This window comes from Lathyrus oleraceus, chromosome 6, assembly GCF_024323335.1.
Source record: "Lathyrus oleraceus cultivar Zhongwan6 chromosome 6, CAAS_Psat_ZW6_1.0, whole genome shotgun sequence".
Classification (NCBI taxonomy): domain Eukaryota; kingdom Viridiplantae; phylum Streptophyta; class Magnoliopsida; order Fabales; family Fabaceae; genus Lathyrus; species Lathyrus oleraceus.
The window spans coordinates 249,670,186-249,696,033 of NC_066584.1; positions in this window are offsets into that span (position 1 = coordinate 249,670,186).

Below are 25,848 nucleotides of genomic sequence, written 5' to 3' on the forward strand. Positions count from 1 at the left end.
AGCTTCGAGAATATTCCACTTTTGGGCTTCGTACATATTCTTCGGGCTAGAACATAATGTAACGACTCCTCAATTAGACTTGCTGGGGAAAATAAAGCTTGTAGGCGACTTCATTGGGGAATCTTCAAATTGAGCCTTACTGGAACACGATTCTCAGGCTGAATCTTCGAAATGACCCTCAGGCTGGATCACTGGAAAACGATTCTCAGGCTGAATCTTCAAAATGACCCTCAGGCTGGATCACTGGAAAACGATTCTCAGGCTGAATCTTCAAAACGACCCTCAGGCTGGATCACTCACGCTTGATCCTCTGGCTGGATCTCATGACCTTGGTTGTAAAGTAATTCTTCAGTCTGCTTGGAAGAACCTGTTTATCAGCTTATGTGTATGCTTGATATGATATGCATGCAAATGCAAATGTTATGCATGGTGTAAAAAGAAATCTGCTTGGGGAAGCAAACGCCGGTAGGGAACAGATCGCTGTATCAATCCTTGAATGCTCTGTAGGGAATGATCCGTCTGCCGGGACCAATGAGCCACCAAAAATAAATTGGCTGCTTGAAAAGTCGACCTTGCGGGGGGAGTATCAACTATGGAAACTTTGTTCGGCGAGGCTCTGTGAGGAGAGTCTGTGGGGAAAACACTTTTTGGGGAAATGTCGTAGGAAACGACCTTTGCTGGGGATATGAACTTGCTAATCACCCTCAAGCTGGGGATTAACAAATCTGTTAAAAATAATCACTGGGAACACCACCCTCTTGTCCGTTGGGTATGCAACCACTCCGCTGTTGCTAGGAAGATACAGTCTGACACTGTCAACTCCGCTAGGGATATATAGTCTGGATACTGTCAACTCTACTGGGGATAGACAGTCTGGATACTGTCAATTCTGTTGGGGAACATGCTCTGCTGAGGAGAGACTTTGTCAACCGCTTAGGGATGAGGATTCATGACTTGGCATCCGGTTCCTGTGACCTGCAACCAAAAATACACGTATGCCTCGGGGGAATTACTCGGTTTGAATTCACCGTTCGGGATTAAGCACATTCAAAGCAATTTTAAATGTTTTCCTGTGCAAATCATCTGCAAAAGCCACCATTATGTTCATATGCAATATGTTTTATCAAAAATTCGGACATTTTTGCAAACAAACTGATAAATGAAAAATAAAGAGGCTCTTTAACTGAATTATTCGACTCTTACTGGGGAGAAAATTTGTGCCAGGAATAGGCGAGGGTATCAGGAAGCTGATCCCTGAAAAGAGGTGATCGCTATAAAAAGAGAACTATCCTAATGGCAAATGTGGAAACGGGGTCCCACCGAGTTTCGACTCTGTTATGGCTCGTATGTCCTCAAGACGCTCTGCTCATCTTGCTTTCTGAAGTGGATGATTAGTTGATCTTTAACCTTTGAAGATTGCCGGATTGAATGAAACGGTGATATAACACTGATGAACTCAGATCACAGTCATTCGCTTATTCCCTAACTTTTGCGTGGACCGCCCTTTTGGGTTTTCGATCCACCGGGATACCCTTTTTTGCCTGAGCCGCCCTTTCGGGTTTTCGACTCACCGGGTGTACATTTTTTTATATCCCTAATTTTTGCCCGAACCTCTTCATTCTTTTTTTTTGGTTCGTCGGGATGCCCTTTTTTTGCCTGGACTATTCTTTTTATCGTCCAGCGGGTCTATTTTATGCGAAGTATTTTTTAACTGCGTCTGAGTTGACAGGGGACGGGAATCCTTCGCCATCCATGGTTGTTAGCATCAAAGCTCCGCCATAGAAAATCCTTTTAACCACGTACGGACCCTCATAGTTCGGTGTCCATTTGCCCCTGTGATCTGGGTTGGGAGGAAGAAATCTTTTGAGTACCAATTCACCGACTTGATACCCCCGAGAGCGCACTTTCTGACCAAATGCTTTCTTCATTCGTCTCTGACCGAGATACGTCAATTTTGGGTACGTAGTTCCAGCATAACACCATTTCCCTGTTGGTTTGATTGATGACCAAAGCTGAATCCCCGTATACATCCAGGGTTTTAATCTGTATATTGACGGCTTCCTCAAGTCTTAGGATACAAGCTTCGTATTCGGCTTCATTGTTGGTGCAGGGAAAAGTTATTCTGGCACCAAATGGCATATGAACCCCCTTCCGGTGTGATCAACACTATACCAACTCCGCGACCATTGACGTGGACCGCCCCATCAAACATCATAACCCAATTGGATTCAGGGTCAGGCCCCTCCTCCGGGAGTGGTTCCTCTCAATCTTTCGATTTGAGAAACATGATGTCCTCATCAGGAAAGTCAAACCTCATAGGTTGGTAATCATCAATCGGTTGCTCTGCAAGATAGTCTGACAAGACACTTCCCTTGATGGCTTTTTGTGAAGTGTATTGGATGTCATACTCTTTCAGTATCATTTGTCACCTAGTAACCTTTCCGGTAAGTGGCTTTTCAAAAATATACTTGACTGGATCCATTTTTGATATCAATAGAGTCGTGTGAGTCAACATATACTGTCTTAGTCGGCGAGCAGCCCATGCCAAAGCGCAACAAGTTTTCTCGAGCAATGAGTATCTTTGTTCACAGTCGGTAAACTTTTGCTAAGGTAGTAAATTGCATGCTCTTTTCGACCTGACTCGTCATGCTGACCGAGCATACAACCCATTGACTTTTCTAACACAGTCAAGTACATAATCAACGGTCTTTCCTCTCGGCCTGTAGACTGGCCTCGATCTTGATTTCTTTCTTGTCGTCTGCGGTACCGATGTTGACGGTCTCAACCACCTCCTGATAAGGTGTAATAGCTTGGTCCTCCTGTTTCAACAATCTGGCTAACCCTTCAGGCAATTCACAATCTTCCTCAGCCCCTTCTTCGGCTTGATAGATAGGATTGTCGAAGTCATACTTGGCCATAGCAGTGTCGTTAGCAGTGAGATCCGAGTGGTCGGCTCTGCATGATGGAGGATCATGCTTTACCTTAGAATGAGAGATTTTTTTTTGAAAGAAAGGAAAAACGAAAAAAGAAACATTGCCATTTTTTTTGTAAAAAGTAAAAAAACTAAAAGAAAGAGAACACAAAATTGTTTGCAAAAGCCGTCCTTTATTGATGATAAAAATAATTGCGAAACGTAACTAAATGGATGGCCCTACAAATGAGCCATTACACCTTGGGCAAAGTGTAAGACTTTATTATGCATGTAATAAAGGAAAACAATAAAAATCACTCTTTCGGTAGAGTAACCTGAACGGTTTTTTCAGACGACCAATTGTCGAGCTTTTCTCCCGGGACACACGGGCGAATCCAGCTATCTAAGTCACAGTCGCTGTCAGCCTTGTCTTCATCTACAGCATTGACGATGTGGGGAGAAACCAAACCCCCGCTGGAGAGAGTACCGGTTTCATTCTACTGAGATCCCGGAGCATACCCCAATCCAAACTTGTCTTCTTTGATGACTGGCTCCACAAATTTGCCCCAGCCTTGGGCATTATCAGCTTCAACCACTTCGACAGCATTAATCCCCTGCCCGCCGTGAGCCGGCATCGGGTTCTGGATAACATTAGGCACCGGAGCAAAATTGATAGCCTGGGCATCTCTCAAATCTTGTACCTTTAACTGGAGAGCCTTGCAATTATCTGTAGTATGGCCAGGTGCGTTGGAGTGAAAAGCACATCTGGCGTTGACATCATAACCTCTAGGCAAATTATTGGGATCGATTGGTGGGGCCAGAGTTCTCAACGTAACCAGATTCATGTCAATCAGCTTGGGAAGTAATACTGAATAAGGCATTGGGATTGGTTCGATGACCCGGTCCGTCTGCCTTGGACGTTGTTGATAATGTCTCTGCTGACCCGGATTACCTCCTTGTTGTTGATTGTTGTACCTGGGTTGTTGTTGCGGATGATATTGCGGTTGAGGAACGGGTGTTGGAATAGTGACTGCGGCCACTTGATCTTGATAGTAATTAGGGCGTCCTCTACCCCTGCCTTTGCTGGCATACACAACGCTTGTCTCGCCTTCTTTTCTTCGCTGACCGTTACCAGCAAACGGTTTCTTGGAAGCACTATTGTCTTGAATTCGGCCCATCTTCAACAGACTCTCGATTCTTTCTCCAGCAATTACTATCTCTGCAAAGCTGATTGACGGGCAAGCAGCCAATCTCTCAATATAATTTCCTTGAAGAGTGTTCATGAACATGTCCGCCATCTCCCTTTCAGACATAGGGGGTTGGACGGACGCAGCAATCTGTCTCCAACGCTGAGCATATTCTCTAAAGGTTTTCTTGGCAGTCTGAGACATACCTTGCAACAAGGTCCGATTTGGAGCCATGTCCAAGTTGTATTGATATTGCTTGACAAAAGCCTCTGCAAAGTCTTTCCAGCTCTTGATGGTAGCACGAGACAAATGAGAATACCATTCACGAGAAGCTCCAGTTAGACTGTCTTCAAAATAGTACATCCATAGCTTTTCATCTTCCGTGTGAGCTCCCAACCTTCCCAAATAAGATTGGAGATGAGTGCGTGGGCAAGAAGCCCCGTTGTATTTCTCAAAAGTAGGGGGTTTGAACTTGTGAGGAATCCTTACTCCCTGAATCAGACCAAGATTTGTGACATCAAAGCCTAAGGAATTTTGAGACTCCAAAGATTTGAGCTTCTCAGCAAGCTCATCCATACGGCGAGTGGTCTCGAGGGCCTCGTCGTGCAAAGAAAATTGATCATACTGACAATCTTCAGTAACGGGGTGCCCGTTAATCCGAATTCCTTGATTCACATTGTACCTTCCGCCAATATCATTTCCAACATTCCCTGTGTTGCCAACATTACCCGGGTTTCCATCAGCATTTGCGTTACCCGCGTTACCAGTGTTCACAGGGTTATCAGCGTTCCCAGGGTTACCAGGGTTTCCCTCAGCATTTGGTATCTCCAAATCTGGATCGGGCCTCGGTTGCTCAACCAATTCCCTCAGCTTTTCCTGACCTTCTGCCATACCAGTCATCAATGTCATGAACTGATCCATCCTTTCACGCATATCAGCCAGCTCTTTCTGTACTTGGTCCATCACTAGTCGTGGACGGTTTTCCTTTGTCGGGTATCTGTGAACTCGCTTGGGACCAATAACTGCCTGATATAGGGAACAAACATTAGACACTGCGGTGACACCTGCAAAACAGACAAGGGTTAATATGCATGGTATGCGATGCACTGCTTGTTCAGTTTTAAGGCACCCCCGTTTTGAAAGGGAATACCCTGCAAATGAATAAGCATGAAATGTTGGATGCAAATATGCGGATGATGTTATGCAATGCAAAGGCATGTCAATCAGAATTGATGGATCCGCTTGAACATCTGTCAGGTTGCACTGTCTGGAGAGAAATTAAGAGCACACCAAACAAAGGTCATGGGATGGATCATGTTATCCTTAATATCAACCACCCATTTTGGTGGATTATGGTTTACACCTTATCAACACCCGAGTTTCATTGATATTAAGGATACCTGATCGGATTAACCATGAATCAAGGGTTTGTTGCAAGTCACGAGCATGGAGTTTAGGTTAAGAACCACCCAAAAGGAGTGTACTAAGGTTTAAATCTGCCAAACATGTTCTACAAAAGGTTCCCATAGTCATAATCCCATCTTTCGGATATTATCAAAGGAACGACTACTCGTATTCCAACAATATTCTCAAGAGAGACTCTTATGAGTGTAGTATCGCGTAACAATCGTATCAAATCTCACACTTGAACGACTTTCGCACTACGTCCTACGAATAGGCCAAGATGGGTTTAGTAAACTAAGGTCCTCGGCTTCTTAGGGCTATATTGGAACAAGTAATGTCTAACCACAACTTACTTGTGTGACATTATTGATCTCAACATGACCTCCACCAAGTGAATGGGCTTGCAAGTCGACTCACTAAGGAACAACTCCACACAAGTCGACAGGACTATGCCATTCTCCTATCCTAAGTGCACTCGAGTTCGGGTATAGAACTCATCTCACAAAGATCACCAAGCAGCCAGCCAACAGAAACAACAATGATATATACACAATGCAATAAGGTAAAGCAGGTAAATAAATAACTGCACAAAAGCATGAACACCCAATAAACAAATAAACTACAAAAGCTAGGAGGGACTCGCTTAGGGCAGATGGACCAGCAAGAGGTCAACTTCTTAGTCCCCAGCAGAGTCGCCAGCTGTCGCAACCTGAAAAATACAGTGCGAGAAAAAAACAGCCGGCGAAAGAAAAAGACAGAAGAGTCGCCACCGTGCGTTATTTATCCCAAGGGAGGGAAAGGAAACGCTCGAAGTAAACCTGAAAAAAGGAAAGGACAAGACAGGGTCTCGCAACCAAATCTTGGGTTCGGGAGTCGGTTATGCGAAGGGAAGGTATTAGCACCCCTACGCATCCGTAGTACTCTACGGGATCCACTTTTGTAGTTTTCGTCTAAAGGGTGTGAGTTTATCTTGTGCTGTTTGCCAAAAAAAAAAGGGTTAAATGCAAATGACTCGCGCGGATGTCGCATCCACTGCATACGTATCTCATATGAATATGAGAATCAGAGTCTTCGTAGCTCGGCTGACCTATGGGTTGGGGGGATGTGTGCTCGCTAAGACATCGCGTCTTATGCCTACGTATCTCATATGGCCTGAGAATCAGAGCAAAACGTAGTTCGGCTAACTACGGGGTTATGGATTGGGTTTTGGACGAACGACGTCACTACGCAATCTACCGGATGCTCGACCTTTGGAGACTTACTCGCCTGTAGTAGAAGGAGTTAACGTGTTGCTTTGGGTTTTAGGGTTTGGGATGCTCGAGGGCAAAAAGGCAGTCCTTGATGAAGGAACCGCGCTACCTGCAGGGATACGAACACAAAACACAAAACATGTATCTTGAGGTAAACACAAAACATTGCCTCCTATCGAGGTCTTCCAGCTAGGAAAGCAGTAAAATGCGGGAAAAGGTAAAAAGTACCACACGGATAAAGATCCGAAGTAACAACAATTAGAGGAATGGGAAACCCTGAGATCCTTCCAAGCTAACATCATCAAAGAAAGTGGGTCAGTACAGGTAATCGGAATGAACCTCCAGGGGTTATCCCACAAATAAAGTGGGAAACCACGCAAGTTATCCCTGCAAAAGTCATGTGAGCCCTCACAAAAATTCAACAAAAGGGTTAGTGAAACATCATAAGCATTTTTTTCATGAATAACAGTATGGTTTCAGAAACCTCAAACCCTATGGCATACACTCAAAAATTAAAAGGTTAAACATTCAAGGCATTGTTTATACATTCATATACATATTAAACCCATGGGCAAAGGTAATGGGAATAATGGCAAACCTGATTGGAGAGCTTGATTGAAATTGAGTTGCACCCGTGAGGTTTACAAAACAATCTTCAGGGTTTATGTGAGGCAGAGGCGATTCTATGTAGCTGAGTTCCCTTCGGGGTTTGGAGGCTGCTCTGAACTCCGTTAGGTCTTCTCTCACTATCTTTTTCCTCAGGATTTTGTTCCAAGGAAACCTCAGAGTATTTTGCTTCTCTTCCTTCTTCTCCTTTTCTGTTCTGTGTTCTGTCAAGTGAAGCCTTGGTATTTATAGACTGAATTTCATGGTTTTGTGGGCTCAAATGAGAGAGACCCAAGTCCAAAATTTTTTATTATATTTTATTTATTTAATTATTTATTTAATTAATTAATTAATAAAAAAAATTATTATTATTATTATTATTATTTATTTTTTTTTTTTTTTTTTTTTTTTTTTTTTTTTTTTTTTTTGGATCTAATTCTGATTGACATGATGAAATGCAATATGAAATGCTAAATGAATGCATGAATGAGGAGGGCAAATTTTGGGGTGTTACAGATACGTATGCAGTGGATGCGACATCTGTGCGAGTCATTTTCTTTTGACCCCTTTTTTTTAGTAAATAACACATTAGATAAACCCACACCCTTTAGACAAGAACTATAAAAGTGGATCCCGTAGAGTACTACGGATGCATAGGGGTGGTAATACCTTCCCTTCGCATAATCGACTCCCGAACCCGAGATTTGGTTGCGAGACCCTGTCTTGTCCTTTCCTTTTTCCAGGTTTACTTCGAGCGTTTCCTTTCCCTCCTTTGGGATAAATAACGCACGGTGACGACTCTCCTATCTTTCTTCGCCGGTTGTTTTTTTTCGCATTCCATTTTTCAGGTTGCGACAGATAGACCAGAAGACAAGTTATCAAATCAACATGGGGTCTAAGAGTAATGAAAAAGGTCATTCAAACTTCATACACAAATCAAAGTCAAGTAACTTGATAAACAAGTAAAGATATCATCCTAGCAAAGGAATCCTTTATCAAAAGAAAGTAAAGTGGAAATTTGGACAAAAAGAAATGGCATAAGTGTAACATTAGAATACGCAAGGATGGATCCCAAACTCCTAAGAGTTTCACCATCCACCAACCCAAAAACTAGGTCAAGAAAGAAAAGAATGTAGCTCTTAATTTGTCATCATGGCGAATGGTAATGGAGTACCAATCAAAGAATCATAAGAGTAAGATATAAAGTTTACAAAGCCAAGTAAAACCTAAATATAGGCAAGAGGAATAAAATACAATGGACTCATAATATTCAAAATGGAATGCACAAGACTGTAGCGGTGTATTCGTCGCTATATGATTTATTGATTAAACCATAAGCAAAGCATACAATGAATTCGAGTCGCCACCGCACTTTTATTTATCCAAAGGACTGGCTAAAAAGCGAACAAAAGCCTAAGAAGTTTTACGCGTAGAAAACTAATAAAAAGATCAGAGAGTTTGGGTAAGGGGTAAATTACGCAATGGGAAGGTGTTAGGCACCCACTACGTCCTAGGTACTCCTAGGGAGCCCTTTTCACACTTGTTGTATAAAATTGTTATTTGTTATGAAATATTTATTGTGCAAACATGATTGGGATGATGAGAAAAGAATATACAAGTTAATTATTTTTGTGTTCGAACGGATGAACCCGTTGCCTACGTACCTTCCATCAAAGGTAAGGATCAAAACGCCGTAGTTCGGCTAAAAGATTTCCAAAAGTTAGTGGATTCAATTTTAAACACAAGCCCTAAGGTCTTACGTTATCCACGGGAGAAAACTCAACCTTATACAATCAACGAGTCCACCATGTGAGAAAAGCTTCAACTTGCTAGTGAGGGGTTAACCCTATAATAAGCAAGGAAGACTTACAATTCAATCAACTAAGGACAAATAGGTGAGATTAACATCAACCAACTAGGATAAATCAAACCTATGGCTAGTGTATGAAAACTTAACAAGAATGGACAAAGCCACAAAACCATTGAATGGGTGAAGTTAATTGATTATGATTATTCACAAAAGGAGGGTCAAAGTATGACTAAGATTGATTCAAAAGAAGTATTATGAAATGGAGTTTGAAAAAGTCAAGGACTTGGGGTCCAGGTTTTTAATTTAAAAGCATGAAGATGTTTGCACAATATTTATCTCAAGTTTTGAAAGTAATGTGTGAAAAGGTTTAGGACAAAATGGATGAATGGATGAAGATGGAGTGTAAAACTTCCTAGAAGGTTCACCTCTTGAGATCATATAGAAGATGATTCAAGTGTGTCCTTTGGAATAGGCAATAAGCAATAACAAACAAGCAAAGCAAAAGAGGAAAGTCAACAAAAGCGGATACCGGATGCCAATTACTGGACTTATACCAATCTCCTAAAATAGAACTGGATATCAGAGGCCACTCTATGGACTTATACTAATCTCCTCAACAAAGAAATAAAAGTGGATACCGGATGCCAATCTATCTGGACTTATACCAATCTCCAACAACAAAGCAAACACTTGGATGTCAGATGCCAATCTATGGACTTACTCTAACCTCCAACATATGATCATAGGAAAACAAATGCCAAATTACACGGACTTACAATTGCATCCTCACATAAATCAAACAAATGCATCAAGCAAAAAGAAGATGAGTGGCCAATGAAATGGTCTTATACTCACTTCCATATCATAGGAACAATGGCCAATGAATGGTCTTACAATTGTCCTCAATGGGTAAACAACAAAGATACGTCACAAAGACAGATGAAATGATCATGCACTAATGAGCAATTAATGATGATAAATGCACAAATCATACAAGCAAACATGTGCATATGAAAGAAGGAATCAATCAAATGAAGTCATTCAGCACACACTATAACCAAGCATTTAGGCTCATACAAAGGGTGGGCATTGAAGCCAACTGGAATAGGGTTAATGGTGCTCTTAACCTTACCATTGAGGGGCTAAGGTGAAGCAGATGAAAAGATATGAGGGGTGTGCCTCATGCTCTTATCCCTGGTCAGGGAGAGCTTTGAATATCAGAAGGTGTGGGAGTTCAGAAAGATGGAACTCTCTCCACAAATTAGACTCTATAGATCTTGGGTATTTACTCAACATGCATCAAACACAAGTAGTGTGAGCAATGTGAGTGACTCATAGAATAGTAGGAGATAGGTTACATATCTCTTTTGTCTACCAATTGCCTTACTTGAAGGACTTTTCCTGCTTGGGACAAATGTAAACACACACAAGCATTGCCTCTTAAGGAGGACTTCAGACAGTTGCCTGGCCAAGTAACAGGCCAGGTCTTCCAGACTACATGAAGATAAGGAATTATACCTCAATGCAAATTGCTATTAAAGCAAAGCAAAGCAAGTTCTTAAAGAACTAAGCAACTAAAGGTACCTGAAACCAGTCAAACAGAATCAGTACACAACTCAAAGTCAAACCAAAATAAGATAGGGATCAACAGTTAACACAATCAGTTAAATGTGCAATGCACAAGGCTCAAAGCATGTGAGCCAAGCAACCTACAAAACAAACAAGTTAGTCATGATAATCAATCAAGCTCAATCAATTTGTATTGATCTCTTTGGGTATTTGTTGCTTAACCTGAAACAACAAACTTAAACATGAGCAACATGACCACTAGGACAAGCCTAGGGTCAAAAAGAGATAAGAAAATCAAAACAGCAAGTGACAAGTGTCCAAAATCAAGTTCAAACAATCAAGAAACAAACTCAATTGGTTTCATGTTCATATCAATCATCATCATCATTTCATAAGCAAATTAGGTCAAAGCATGGCATATAGAAGCTCAAAGAAGTCAACAGAATGATTTAGTTCAAATTCAATCTCAAACATCTCAATAAATTCTCAAATAATTCATGATCAAAAATCATCCATAACATGATAAGCATATCAAATTTCAGCTCATTTGGATAAAGGGAAGTTGGTCAATGAAAATCAGAAAGTCAAAGCAAGTTCAAGCAAGCTCAAAGAAGTCAACCAAACATACACCAACTTCAATAAATCATAAATCAGTGACAACATATGATAAATGAGTGGGACTAAAACCATGATGAACCTTAAGATGTCTACAAATCACATGTCAAATTTCAAGTTCATCCAATAATGCATGAGAATTTCACAAATCATATGAGAACATGTGTCACAAAAAGTCAACAAATGACCAAACAGGGGAGAAATTATCAAACAAATAGGAAATGCCATCAATAATTCCAGAAAAAGTTCACATGTAAACAAGACATCCACAAGTACATTCATGCAAAAATTCAAACCAATTTGAGTTCAAGAAGCATGGTAATTAAAATCATGAAGTTGGACATCAATGGTGTGACACAAATTGTCACACCCCTATTCAAAAAATCATAACTCCACAACTAGCAATGTTAAATTCACAAACTCTACACCAAAATCACCATGAACATGTCTAGTTTAAGCACAAAAAATTTGGGAGTCATTGGATAATGTATCATCATTTCACAAGCAATTTGGTAAGACATGCACAAAATGGACACATATGACAAACCCTAGCACATTTTAAAATCCACACATGCAAAAAATCTGAAAAAAACATCATAAAAAACTAGAGATCATGAAGAGCATTTTGCAAAAAATCCCATGAAATTTGGATGAAAATTGAAGCACTTATGATTTTTGAAAGATTGGCAATCAAAATGAAATAAATATTGCAAATGAAATTGATTAAATGAAATAAATGGCACGGGAATGGCATTATGGTAAATAAGGGATCCCTTAAGTGAAACTCTGCGTTTCACTTAAGGAGGTGTCGCGCAGGGATTGGCTCATGGCTAATGAAATAGTGAACACATGCAAAACAAAAACGCAGCAGCCACACGTGAATTCTGGAAATATGAAATTAGGGTTTTGTGTTACACTGTTCATCATCATCAAAATCGTGATGAACTTTTGGTTCCAGAAATGGAAAACAAACATAGCATTCGAACCAGCACACAATGCATATCATCATTCCAACATCCATTTTCATTAACTCGAGCTAACAAGGATGAACAAAGCACAAACATATTTGAATGCCAAACTTTAAGTCAACATAACTCTCAAAATATTCAACCATTTTCCATGATTCAAGTTTCAAAATAATCAGCATGGAGAGATCTTCATAAAGCATAGCATGATTTTTAAAATGAAGAGATTCGAAATCTTACTTGATTTGGAGGGCAGTGATGAAATGAGGTTGTTTGGCCGTGCAAAGTAAAAACAGATGCTCAACAAGGTTCCAGATGGTGAATGGAAGAAGGATTTTAGCTCAGCAACCTTGATTCTAGCTCCAAACTCGAGCTGCCATGGAAATGCTTTAATGGAGCAGTGGTAGCTTTTTGGCTTACAGTGATGAAATGAGGCTTGCAACTGCTTCCAAGATGATGGTGAATGATGGAACCATCAACAAAGGTTCGTGTTCTTTGAGATTTTTTCAGAAAAAGTTCAAGTAAGCAAAAAGAAAGTTTGAGAGAAAATGGATTTTGATCTGTTTTGTGTATTGTGTGCTAGGGCTTCTGCAGCATAAAAATGACATATATACTGTGATTAATGGAGCTAAGTTTGGTTAATTTGAGTGGTAATGAAGATTAGCTTAAAATGAAGTGTTTTGGCTAATTTGTGAAATTCCACTTATGTGATAAGGGCATGGCTACAGCTGCGAAAATGGGCCTTGAGCAACCTCTAAATGTGTTTTCAGAACAATTGCAATTGGTAGCAAGCATTGGAAAGGCTTAATTTGAAAACTCATTTTTCACCTCACTCATTTTAATTCAAGTCACTTGGAAAAAGGCCATTTTGATTGGTAGGTTTTTGGTGAATTGTGATGAAAGATTTGGATAGAGCACATCAAATATGACTTGTAGCAAAAAACCTCACTCAATTTGGCCAAATGGTTTGGAAGATATGCCACTTTGAAGTTCAAAATTTTTTGAGAATGATTTGACCATAACTTGCCAACCATAAATGAGAAATGAGTGTTCTTGGACTTTTTGGAAATGGGAGAACAAGATCTTCAACTTTCATGTTGGGCAAAAATTCATTTGAAGCTTGTATGATGATGTAATGTTGAGGAGAAGAAGTTTCCATTTTTGGCAAATTCCAATTACAGGTCAACTTTCTATTTTGGGAAATTTCTCGTCTGACTTCAAATTCTTCAATGATGATGTTTGACATGTTATATGAGGCTTATATGGACATGAATGAGACCTCTCAGACCAATTCCCACCATCAAATCCCTGATTAAATGCACAGTTGACCACAGATGACTTCAGTTGACTTTGCTAGGGTTTTGCTTTGACTGAACCATGTTCTGATGAATTCCAAGCCTCTACCACTTGATATCTTGATCCAAAATGATGTCACAACCCATATGAACTCTTGATGAATGATCATGGTGCCCAAATTCTTCAAGAATGGCCACCATCTATCTCAATGACTGATTTTGACTGTTTGACCTAGTTTGCTTCATCTGCAAGTAATATGGTTAGATGACAATATTTTTGTACTTTGGTTAATAGACAGATGAAAAGCAATGATATACAAATGCAATACATGCTTGGTGATCAAGAACCACACTCACAAGATAACCCACCCACTAGGAGGCAAGCAAAGGTGCACAAAGATCCTTGAGGCAATGATATGGTATGATATGATGCCATGAGGGATCTTAGGGACAAAATTGGGGTCTTACAGATGCCCCTATTTAAGGTCATTCTAGCCGGAGAAGTGAAGTTTAGAAATCTTCATCTCGACGCGGTAGAATCGGCTTAAATAATAGTAATGAGACAAATTTCGGTCCCTAAGAGACCTCATGATGCAAATGTATGCATGCAAAAGACACAAATTCTGTGGGGATACAGTTCACACAGAAGAAGAGATGATCCATCGGAGTAATACACTCACCAGGAACAGAGACTCTAACAATACTCTTGTTGGGGATAGTAAAAGAAAAAGACTGCGTGAGCAGGACACAACTTCAAGTTGGGGAAAAACAAAACTGACACAGCGTGAACAAGACACGACTTTGATTAGGGAATAACAGAAATCAGACCGGAGACCTCACTGGGGAGTGAAGGACTCACACTGGGGAAAAGAAAATTCCAAAGGAGAAACATCCACTGGAGAGACACAAGCTGACTCCTGGGAAGAAGCAACAGGAAATTCTACTGAGGAAGCACCAAAGAATGAGATGTTACCGGTATAAGGGCAACAAACTCAGGAAGAATGAATATCTAAGACCGGTATAAGGGTGAGAGATATCAATCAACCAAACATCTGAGAAAGACCTGAAAAAGGTACATAAACTCAGGAAAATCTGACTCCACAAGGGACCGAAGTCATAATAGGGAGGAGAAAGGAAGGAACACCAGGGATACCGAGGTATATAATAGGTGACCGACCGAAACGTGAATTGGTATATATGCCAAAACACTCATCATCCGAAAGGAGGGCTTGAAAAAGCAAATCGACTTACAGGATGGACATTCGAATCCACGACGGGAAAACGAACCTTACTCAACTGGGGACACAAACCCAAAGAGTGCATGAGATATAATATCCATTACCGACAGACCGTGGATAAGAAAACTCGCATGAGATATATTATCTATTACCGTCAGAACGTAGATAATAAACTCGCATGGTAAGAAACACCAGAGATACCGAGGTATATAATAGGTGATCTACCGAAAACGTGGATTGGTATATATGCCAAAACACTCATCATCCGAAACACAAACTGGTTAAAGGATGGATATTCGATTCTACAAAGAATACGAATCTTGCTCAACTGGGGAAAATCAACAAAGGATTCCAACTAAAGAGCGCATGAGACATATTATTCATTACCGGCAGACCGTGAATAATATACTCGAAAGGAAAAGACACCAGAGATACCGAAGTATATAATAGGTGACTGACCAAAAAGAGAGACAATCGATACCAAGCATCCGGGTAAACGAAAGACAACTCAAAGGGATAAACTGCAAGCATCCGGCAATTATCCAACAATAAAGAATATTCAATTCCACAAAGGGAAATAACGAAACTTACTCGACCAGGGAAACACAAAAGGCTTCGACTGAAGAGTGCATGAGATATATTATTCATTACCGGCAGACCGTGAATAACATACTCGCATGGAAGATTATCCACAACCGGTATAAGGGTTAATAAAGGATAAATCAACCGAAAAGAAAGGTATCGGGATACCAAACTAGGTATATAATGATGACCAATCAAAAGGAGCAACAGACGTTACCAACAAGAGGGTAAATGAAAGGCGATCTGCTGAGGATTCACAACAAGCTGGGGATATATTGATGACAATCAACTATCCGGGGAACGCCATCACTGACAAACGGTGAAGGGACCCGATGGGGATAAAATTGCAAGCATCCGGCAATTATCCAACTGTACCACAAGGCACAAACTCCGCTGGGGAGAAACATCAACACTTGGGATTTACAACTACCGAATACGGGGTAGAAGACCACAGACTCAACTGGGGATAGAAATCACCACAGGGAGACACCAACTCTGTTAGGGATAAAACCACAACAACAGGAATCCACTTACAATCAGGACGAACCACAAAGGTTACTCTGTAAGGGGAAAAGAGATAGGACTTACAATTACCGAATACGGGGTAATAGCCATACTCTGGTGGGGATAGCCACGAATTAGGGTTTACATCTACCGAATACTAGGTAGAAGACCAAAAAACTCTGCGTGGGGATAGAACAAATCATAAATCCGCACGGGAAACCAAAATAGGGCTTATAACAAACCACAAACTCTGTTGGAGAGTAAGAAAAAGGATTTACGACTACCCCCTACTAGGTAGAAAACCAACAATCTTGCCGAGGAATAAAAGGTATATAACCACCAATTCCATCAAAAGGCAAAGAAAAATAGGACTTACAACTACCGGTATAAGGGTAGAGGACCGAAAAAAAACTCCGCTAGGGAACAACCCACTGGGAAGCACAAGACATTTGACAAATAGCCAATTCAGGATCAATCCGAAAAGACAGACTGAATCAAGACACGTCCTAATGAGGATGTAACTCAAATAGGAAAATCCATCCCAATATATATGTTGGGAGGAAACGGAAGAAACCGTCATCCACGAGGATATATCTCAGTGGGGAACTGCAGAAGGACAGACAAAAGACACTTTCTGCTTATGGGGTTGACTCTATATGGAGAGATTTTAACACCCGACATCTGCTAGGGGAGATCTATTAGGGATCTGCACCACCATAGCAAGGAACAATCAACAAAAGATATATGGCAAAGAAATGCAACATGAATATCTGAATGTTATGAATATGCATGAATATGCGTGATTTATGTTTGATGAATGCTGACAAAACAGACATATCTAACACAAACAGGTCCAGGAATCAAACGCCCGGTACTATACTTCCAGGGGGGAAAACCAACTGGAAAGTCAATCTGCGGAGATCTATATGCCATAAAGCATAGATCTGCGGGTACTGCTGGAGAAGCAGAGGATTAGAGATATCAGGGAACACCAAATCTCTGAGTGATGGATTAGCCAACAACCCAATCAGGGTACAGAAAGTCACAACGGGCAAAACAGCCACCAAGACGAATCTGTATGGGAACAAGAGAAAATCTCGAAGATCCGCAGGGGATCTCAGCATCAACTGAGAAACAAAGAGCTTTGCAACTCCAAACAAACTCCGGGGAACAACCCACTGAAGGAGAATAACATCATCCAAGTAGAATCCAACTGCAATAAGCAACTCTACTGGGGAAAACTGCTGCTGGAGAAAACTGAGTCTTCAACGACACTCCTCTTGCAACTATGCTGGGGAACAACCCCATCACAAGATCTGAAAAAAGAAGATACAACCAAACCAGGAATATGAACCAAATGTCTTACCTGTTGGAGATCATGCCACCCTTGGGAAAGCACTGAGATATCTTGAGTATCCTTTCAACATTGTGAATATTCACTTTGTTTAAAACAACAAATTTTGAAAAATTTGATTTGTGTAAAAACAATGATATTTTATCAATTAAAACATGCAAAACATTTGTTGAATTGAAACAAATAAGAGTGCAAATAATTGGATAAAAAGCTCAAATTGATTTGATGGAATGGTAGCCTGCAAATGGCAAGACTCCATAGATCTGTACAAATTTGAAATCAGTGATATATATTGGAAGAGGGCTACATTGAACATAATGATCCTTTCTCTACCAATTTGAATCTCGATGTATTCGAAGCTTCAGTTTGACGACGAATCGAGAGTCTTCTGACGAAATGACAGCTAGTGAAACAGAAAGTCTTGTCAGGATGCAGTTACTTGCCAAATCCCTAATTTTTGCCTAGATTGCCCCAGAGTGAGGTACTCAATCTAGCGGGATGCAAATATTCTTTTTTTCAAGTCTCTAATTTTTGCCTGGATTACCCTTGCGGGTTCTCCACCGAGACGCTCATTTTTGCCTAAGCCGCCCTTTCGGGTTTTCAACTTAGCGAGCTATTCTTTTTTCATTTGCATATACTTTTTTTCTAGGCAAAGTATCTCTTGACTGCATCTGAATTCACAGGACGAGTGAAATCCTCCCCATCCATTGTTGTAAGCATCAAAGCTCCGCCTGAAAAGGCTCTCTTAACAACATATGGACCCTCGTAGTTTGGAGTCCACTTGCCCCTGGAATCGGGCGCGAAAGACAAAACTTTCTTGAGCACGAGGTCACCTTCTCGGAACACACGAGGCTTGACCTTCTTATCGAATGCTTTCTTCATTCTCTGCTGATATAACTGACCATGACACATGGCAGTTAACCGCTTCTCTTCAATCAAATTCAATTGGTCATAACGACTCTGAATCCATTCAGCATCAGTCAACTTGGCTTCCATCAAGACTCTCATTGATGGGATCTCCACCTCTACTGGGAGAACAACTTCCATGCCGTAAACAAGAGAGAAAGGGGTTGCCCCTGTTGAAGTGCGTACAGACGTACGATATCCATGCAAAGCAAATGGCAGCATCTCATGCCAATCTTTGTACGTGACAGTCATCTTCTGGATAATCTTCTTGATATTCTTATTAGCAGCTTCAACAGCCCCATTCATCTTAGGTCTGTAGGGAGAGGAATTATGGTGTGCAATCTTGAATTCAGCGCACAACTCATCCATCATCTTATTATTCAGATTAGATCCATTATCAGTAATGATCCTCTCTGGCACACCATAACGGCAAATCAGCTGGTTTTTGATAAACTTCACAACCACCTGCCTGGTTACATTCGCGTACGAAGCGGCTTCAACCCATTTGGTGAAGTAATCAATTGCTACGAGAATAAACCGGTGTCCGTTGGACGCTTTCGGCTCAATCATGCCGATCATGTCGATTCCCCACATAGAGAAAGGCCATGGTGATGAAATCACATTCAGAAGTGTCGGAGGAATATGAATCTTATCCGCATAAATTTGACACTTGTGACATTTCTTCACATACTTGCAACAGTCAGACTCCATTGTCAGCCAATAGTAGCCTGCTCTCAACATCTTCTTAGCCATGGCATGTCCATTGGAATGAGTACCAAATGAACCCTCATGGACCTCAGTCATCAATAGGTTTGCTTCGTGTCTATCCACGCATCTGAGCAAAACCATATCAAAATTTCTCTTATACAACACTTCACCACTGAGGTAGAAACTGCCTGACAACCTTCTCAAAGTTTTCCTATCTTTCACAGATGCCCCAGGCGGGTAGACCTGGTTCTGGAGGAAATTCTTGATATCAAAATACCAAGGCTTGTCATCTTTCACTTCTTCGATTGCAAATATGTGAGCTGGTCTGTCCAAGCGCATCACAGTAATATTGGGGACATCATTCCACCATCTGACCACAATCATGGAAGCAAGCGTAGCAAGAGCATCTGCCATCCGATTATCCTCTCGAGGAATGTGACAAAATTCAACTTCTGTGAAGAATGTTGAAATTCTTCTTGCATAATCTTTGTATGGGATGAGACCAGGTTGATTCGTCTCCCATTCTCCCTTGATCTGATTGACAATCAGGGCCGAATCACCATACACATCAAGATACTTGATTCTCAAATCAATGCATTCTTCAAGTCCCATAATACAGGCTTCATACTCCGCCATATTATTCGTGCATTTGAAAGTTAGCCTTGCTGTAAACGGAATGTGTGAACCTTGAGGAGTAATGATCACTGCCCCAATTCCATTTCCATATTGATTAACAGCGCCATCAAACACCATCGTCCATCTGGAACCAGGTTCCGGACCTTCATCAAGTGTAGGCTCATCGCAATCTTTCATCTTCAAATACAGAATTTCCTCATCAGGGAAGTCATACTGAACAGACTGATGATCTTCGATCGGCTGGTGCGCTAAATGGTCAGCCAAGATACTACCTTTGATAGCTTTTTGAGCTCGATACTCAATATCATACTCAGACAACAACATCTGCCAACGGGCAATCCTCCCAGTTAAAGCAGGCTTCTCGAAGATATACTTAATCGGATCCATTCTGGATATCAACCAAGTTGTATGATTTATCATGTACTGGCGCAAACGCTTAGCAGCCCAAGCCAAAGCACAGCACGTCTTCTCAAGCATAGAGTACCGAGACTCACAATCAGTAAACTTCTTACTGAGGTAGTATATAGCAAATTCCTTCTTCCCTGATTCATCTTGTTGACCGAGTACACAACCCATCGAGTCTTCAAGAACTGTCAAATACATGATCAGAGGTCTTCCTTCCACAGGCGGAGACAATATCGGAGGTTCAGACAGATATTCTTTGATACTGTCGAAAGCTTTCTGGCAATCCTCGGTCCAATCATGAGACTGATCTTTCCGGAGGAGCTTGAATATCGGCGCACATGTGGCAGTCATGTGGGATATAAATCTGGAAATGTAATTCAAGCGGCCAAGAAAACCTCGGACTTGCTTCTCAGTTTTGGGTGCAGGCATCTCTTGTATTGCTTTGACCTTTGCAGGATCAACCTCAATACCTCTTTCACTTACCACAAACCCAACAACTTGCCAGAACGGACTCCAAATGTACATTTGTTCGGATTCAGGCGAAGTTTAAACTTCCTCAAACGCTGAAAAAGCTTCAACAAATGCTCAATATGCTCAACTTCCGTTCGGGACTTAGCAATCATATCATCAACATAGACCTCTATCTCCTTGTGCATCATATCATGAAACAAGGTAGTCATAGCTCGTTGATACGTGGCTCCGGCGTTCTTCAAACCGAAGGGCATCACTCGATAACAGAATGTTCCCCAAGGTGATGAATGTTGTCTTCTCCATATCCTCTGGTGCCATCTTGATTTGATTATATCCGGAAAATCCGTCCATAAAGGAAAAGACTTTGAATTTGGCTGTATTGTCTACCAACATATCAATGTGTGGTAGAGGAAAATCGTCTTTCGGGCTAGCCTTATTCAAATCTCTATAATCAACGCACATACGGACTTTTCCGTCCTTCTTAGGAACAGGCACAATATTGGCCACCCATTGAGGATATGTAGAAGTCACCAGAAACCCCGCATCAATTTGCTTCTGAACTTCCTCTTTGATCTTCACTGCCATATCTGGATGAGTTCTTCTGAGCTTCTGCTTCACAGGCACGCACTCAGGCTTCAAAGGCAGGAAATGTTGCACAATATCTGTATCTAAACCCGGCATGTCTTCATAGGACCAAGCAAAGATATCTGAATATTCTCGTAGCAAACTGATCAAATCTTCCTTGACAGACCCTTCAAGAAGTGCCCCAATCTTCACCAGACGAACACAATCCTCAGACCCCAAGTTGACTGTTTCCAAGTCTTCGAGATGCGGCTGAATGATCTTCTCTTCGTGCTCAAGGAGACGGGTAATCTCATCAGGAATCCCCTCAACGTCATCTTCCTCTGCCTCAAATACAGGGAATTCAAAATTGGGAGATGGCGTTGGATCATTATGTTCAATGGGTTTTAGGATCAACCTGCATAATGATTTTGGTTAATGAAAAACTTTAGCATTTAAACAAGCAAACCATTATGCAGATGAAAAAGATTGCTTTTATTCTTGTTTTTATGGGTTTTTTGTGATCACTGATTTCATGCAAAAAAGCAAAAAGTGAAAACAAAGGAAAAACAAATGTTTAACAATGCATTAATTGAATGAAAACATCATTGTATATATGCTTTGCCAACAATGTCATCACTTCTCCTTTTGGCATGGGAGAAGGGTTTTAAACAAAGTGAACAATTACTCTGATCTATGGATGACTGTAGGAACATCTACAGCGACCCAATTGTGGCAGACACCACCAGGAATAACGAAGTTGTTCACGTCTTCTGCGTCTTCTTCCAAGATAGCAGCAGCTTCCTCTCCAAGTTGATCATCATGGATGAATCCTCCACTTGTGAACAAACCTTGCTCATTACATGCCCCAGAACAGTAGCCAATGCCAGCCCGGGATCTATTATCTTCAAGTTCAATCACCTTCCCTAATCCAGCAACTGCACCACATTCAATGGCCAGCTTCGCATCACGGTAGGAAGTGAATGACGGAGACTTCTTCTCGATTGGTTCATCAATAGATAAAGCTTGGAACTGAGTTCCAACTTCATCCTCAGCATCAATGTACGAGAAAGAAGACAGATGGCTAACCAGGAGAGCCTTTTCTCCCCCTACTACAACCAATTTCTTGTTTTTCATAAACTTCAACTTCTGGTGTAGGGTGGATGTCACGGCGCCAGCCTCGTGAATCCATGGTCTACCCAAGAGACAGCTATAAGATGGGTGGATATCCATTACCTGGAAGGTAACTTGGAAATCACTTGGTCCAATTTTGATTGGGAGATCAACTTCCCCAATCACGGTCTTACGCGACCCATCGAATGCTTTCACAACAACCCCACTCTGCCTCATAGGAGGACCTTGATATGACAATTTGGAGAGTGTGGTCTTTGGCAATACATTTAGAGAGGATCCAGTGTCCACCAACACATTGGACATTGCATCAGATTTGCAATTCATGGAGATATGTAAAGCCATGTTGTGGTCTCTTCCCTCCTCAGGGAGATCAGCGTCACAAAAGCTCAAAGTGTTGCAAGCGGTAATGTTTGCAACAATACTATCAAATTGCTCAATGGTGACGTCGTGATCAACATACGCCAAATCCAAGACTTTCTGCAGAGCCTCCCTATGGGGTTCTGAATTCAGCAGCAGAGAAAGAATGGAAATCTTGGATGGCGTTTGTAGAAGCTGGTCTACAACGTTGTACTCACTCTTTCTGATGAGCTTCAGCATCTCATCAGATTCTTCATCTACAATGCCACTCGGGCCAACTGAAGAAACAGGAGGTTTTTGTACAGAGGAGGATGGTTTGGCAACATCACGTGCCTGATTCTGACTATTAACAGCGGTCCCAACCGGACGCTCAACCGTATCAGAAGCAACAACCTTAGGAGGCGCAGAAAACACACGACCACTTCGGGTCAACCCACTTACATCAGCAACGTTGGTCACGGAAGTTGAAGGCAAAGGCACTTCCACCCCATCTTGCACAGCGACAGGATTATATCTGAATGGTACGGCTTTGTCAGATGAATAGGGCACAGGGCCTGCAGGTTTAATGACCAAAGAAGGGGAAGCCTTCGGCTTGCTGCTATTGTAACGAACAACAACAGGCTCGGGCAGCTTGAACACTGGAGATATAATATTAATCTCAGGCTCGTCTTTATCAACATTGCGATTCTGCAGAATCTCAATGGTACCCTCATCCAACAACTTTTGGAGTTCTCTTCGTACTTGATCGCAACCCAAGCGGTTAACTGAGCAAACGCGGCACTTGTCGTGGTTATGCTCCAAGTAGCTGTACTGACACAGCAAACGATGTAATTCAACCAACGACTGCCTAATGTGGCTCACATATCTGACCTTGTACTTCCCAAAGCATTCCTGAACCATATTAACAGATTTCCCATGCGCAGGCAATGGGTTTTTGGTGACATTCGGGCCTGAATCTTCAAAGCTCAGAATCCCACATCTCATAAGGTCTTGAACCTTAGTCTTGAGTGGGTAGCAATTCTCAATGTTATGGCCTGGAGGACCAGAATGGTAAACACAATGTTGATATGGTTTATACCACCATTGTGGATTTGCAGGAATGGCAGGAGGATCCCTGGGAGAAACCAATTTCCTTTCCAACAAGGAAGGATAAAGCTCTACATATGTCATAGGAATTGGATCGAAGCTGATCTTCTTCCTATCATAATTCACGTTAGCTTGATTGGTTGTACTACCACGAGGCTGGTAAGCCTGTTGCTGTGGACGAGGTTGTTGCTGATACTGAGGCTGTTGATATTGTTGCTGATGCTGATATTGCTGATGTTGCTGAGCATTGTCTTTAAATATAGGTGTTATATGAGCCACCTGGTGCTGATGACCGGCACGACGTGCGGGCTTCCTCTGAGCAGAGGGTCTTCTATGCTTGGGATGGGATTGCACAGCATGTGCTTCCCCATCTTTCCTCTTAAACGCCCCATATCATTTAGAGGAAGAGCTCTCATCCTTCGCCAATCGTCCTTCACGGACACCTTCTTCGAGACGCATCCCCATGTTCACCATCTCGGTGAAATCAGAAGGAGCGCTTGCTACCATCCGCTCATAATAGAATGAGCCAAGAGTCTTCAAAAAGATCTTGGTCATTTCCTTCTCCTCAAGCGGTGGAGTGATTTGAGCTGCCAGCTCTCGCCACCTCTGGGCGTACTCCTTGAACGTTTCCTTGTCCTTCTGCGACATGAACCTGAGTTGATCTCGGTCAGGCGCCATATCGACGTTATACTTATACTGCTTGACGAAAGCTTCGCCAAGGTCATTGAAGGATCTGATATTGGCACTGTCCAAGCTCATGTACCATCTGAGCGCGGCACCAGACAGACTGTCTTGGAAATAATGAATCAGAAGCTGATCATTATCAGTCTGGGTAGACATCTTCCTGGCGTACATGACCAGGTGAGCGAGTGGACAGGTGTTCCCTTTATACTTTTCAAAGTCAGGTACTTTGAATTTGATCGGTATCTTCACACCGGGAACAAGGCACAACTCGGCAGCAGACTTGCCGAATAAATCTTTACCTCGAAGAGTCCTCAATTCCTTTCTCAGCTCAAGGAATTGGTCGTTCATGGCATCCATCTTTTCATGAACATCGGAGCCCTCAGATGGCTCGGAGTGATAAATGGTGTCGTCTACCCTTGGCATGGTATGCACGACAGGAGGAGCGGGAACAGGGACCGGGCTAGATGCCGGCATATGAGCAAAAGTTGGCGCTGGCAGATCAGGCATAAAACCTGGAGGCATTCCCCAAGGAAACCCGGGCGGCATAGCATTGGGCACCGGATGAGCACTGACTGGCACAGTCGAAGTGGAGACTTCTGAAATGACCGTCCTCTGGGCAGGCGTTGCAGGCGTTTGAGCAGGTTGATTTTGAGCAGCGAGGAGTTGCTCCATCAAAGCGCCAAGTCTGGCGACCTCTTCTTTCAATTCTCGGTTCTCTTGTTCTAGCTGCTCCATGACTCTCGCAGAATTGACTCGCGTATAATACCGGTGAGTCAGCTTGTCTTCAAAATAAATGAAGATCAAAGAGTTAGGACAAGAAGACCAAAAACAAAGGGTACCTGCTTATGCAAAAATGATGCATGAAATGCTTGTGCAGATGCTTTATTTATTTTCAAGGAACCCTTAGGGTGTTATTTGCAATATTTTGAATAGTTAAAGCATTTTAATTTCTCATGGAAAACATTTCATTCAAATATATCAAGACAAAGAAGTACAACATTTTTAATTATTACAAAGAGAAAAGGGAAATAAATATCCTATGGATCCCTAGAAGCTCGGGATGCTGGAAGACGAGAAGTACACAACTTCTTGATCTCTCTCTCATAGGCCGCTTCCATGTCTGCTTTCTCCTTTGCAAGTCGATCATACCTCCTCTTCCAGAATTTGGAAGACTGAGGAAGCAGAGAGGTCCAAGTGTCGTTCGGATCGTCGATCACTCGATGCTCGAGGAACTCAATCATAGCGTCCTTCTCCTTAAGCTGCTGAAGCAATTCCTCTCTTTCACGGATCCAAGCACGTGAAAGGTCTTCTTCTCTCAACTCCTCTACACGTTGGGTAGGGAGGGTTGAAGGCCCAGCCACATCCAACGGTGTAGGTCTCGGATGATCATACGGCATCAAGTACACGGCAACTCTCTGTCTGACCCAAGAGGTGTATGGCTCCAAAGCAATGTAGTTCTTTGGACCCAACTCATTCCTACTCTTCTTGTGAATACTGCGCCAAGCACGGACAAATCTGGCTTTCAGGCCTTGGGGATCTTTACGCTCCTGGAAGAACACACCTTCTAACAGAATGTTATGAGGTTTATCCTTCAGGGGGAACCCAAGCTG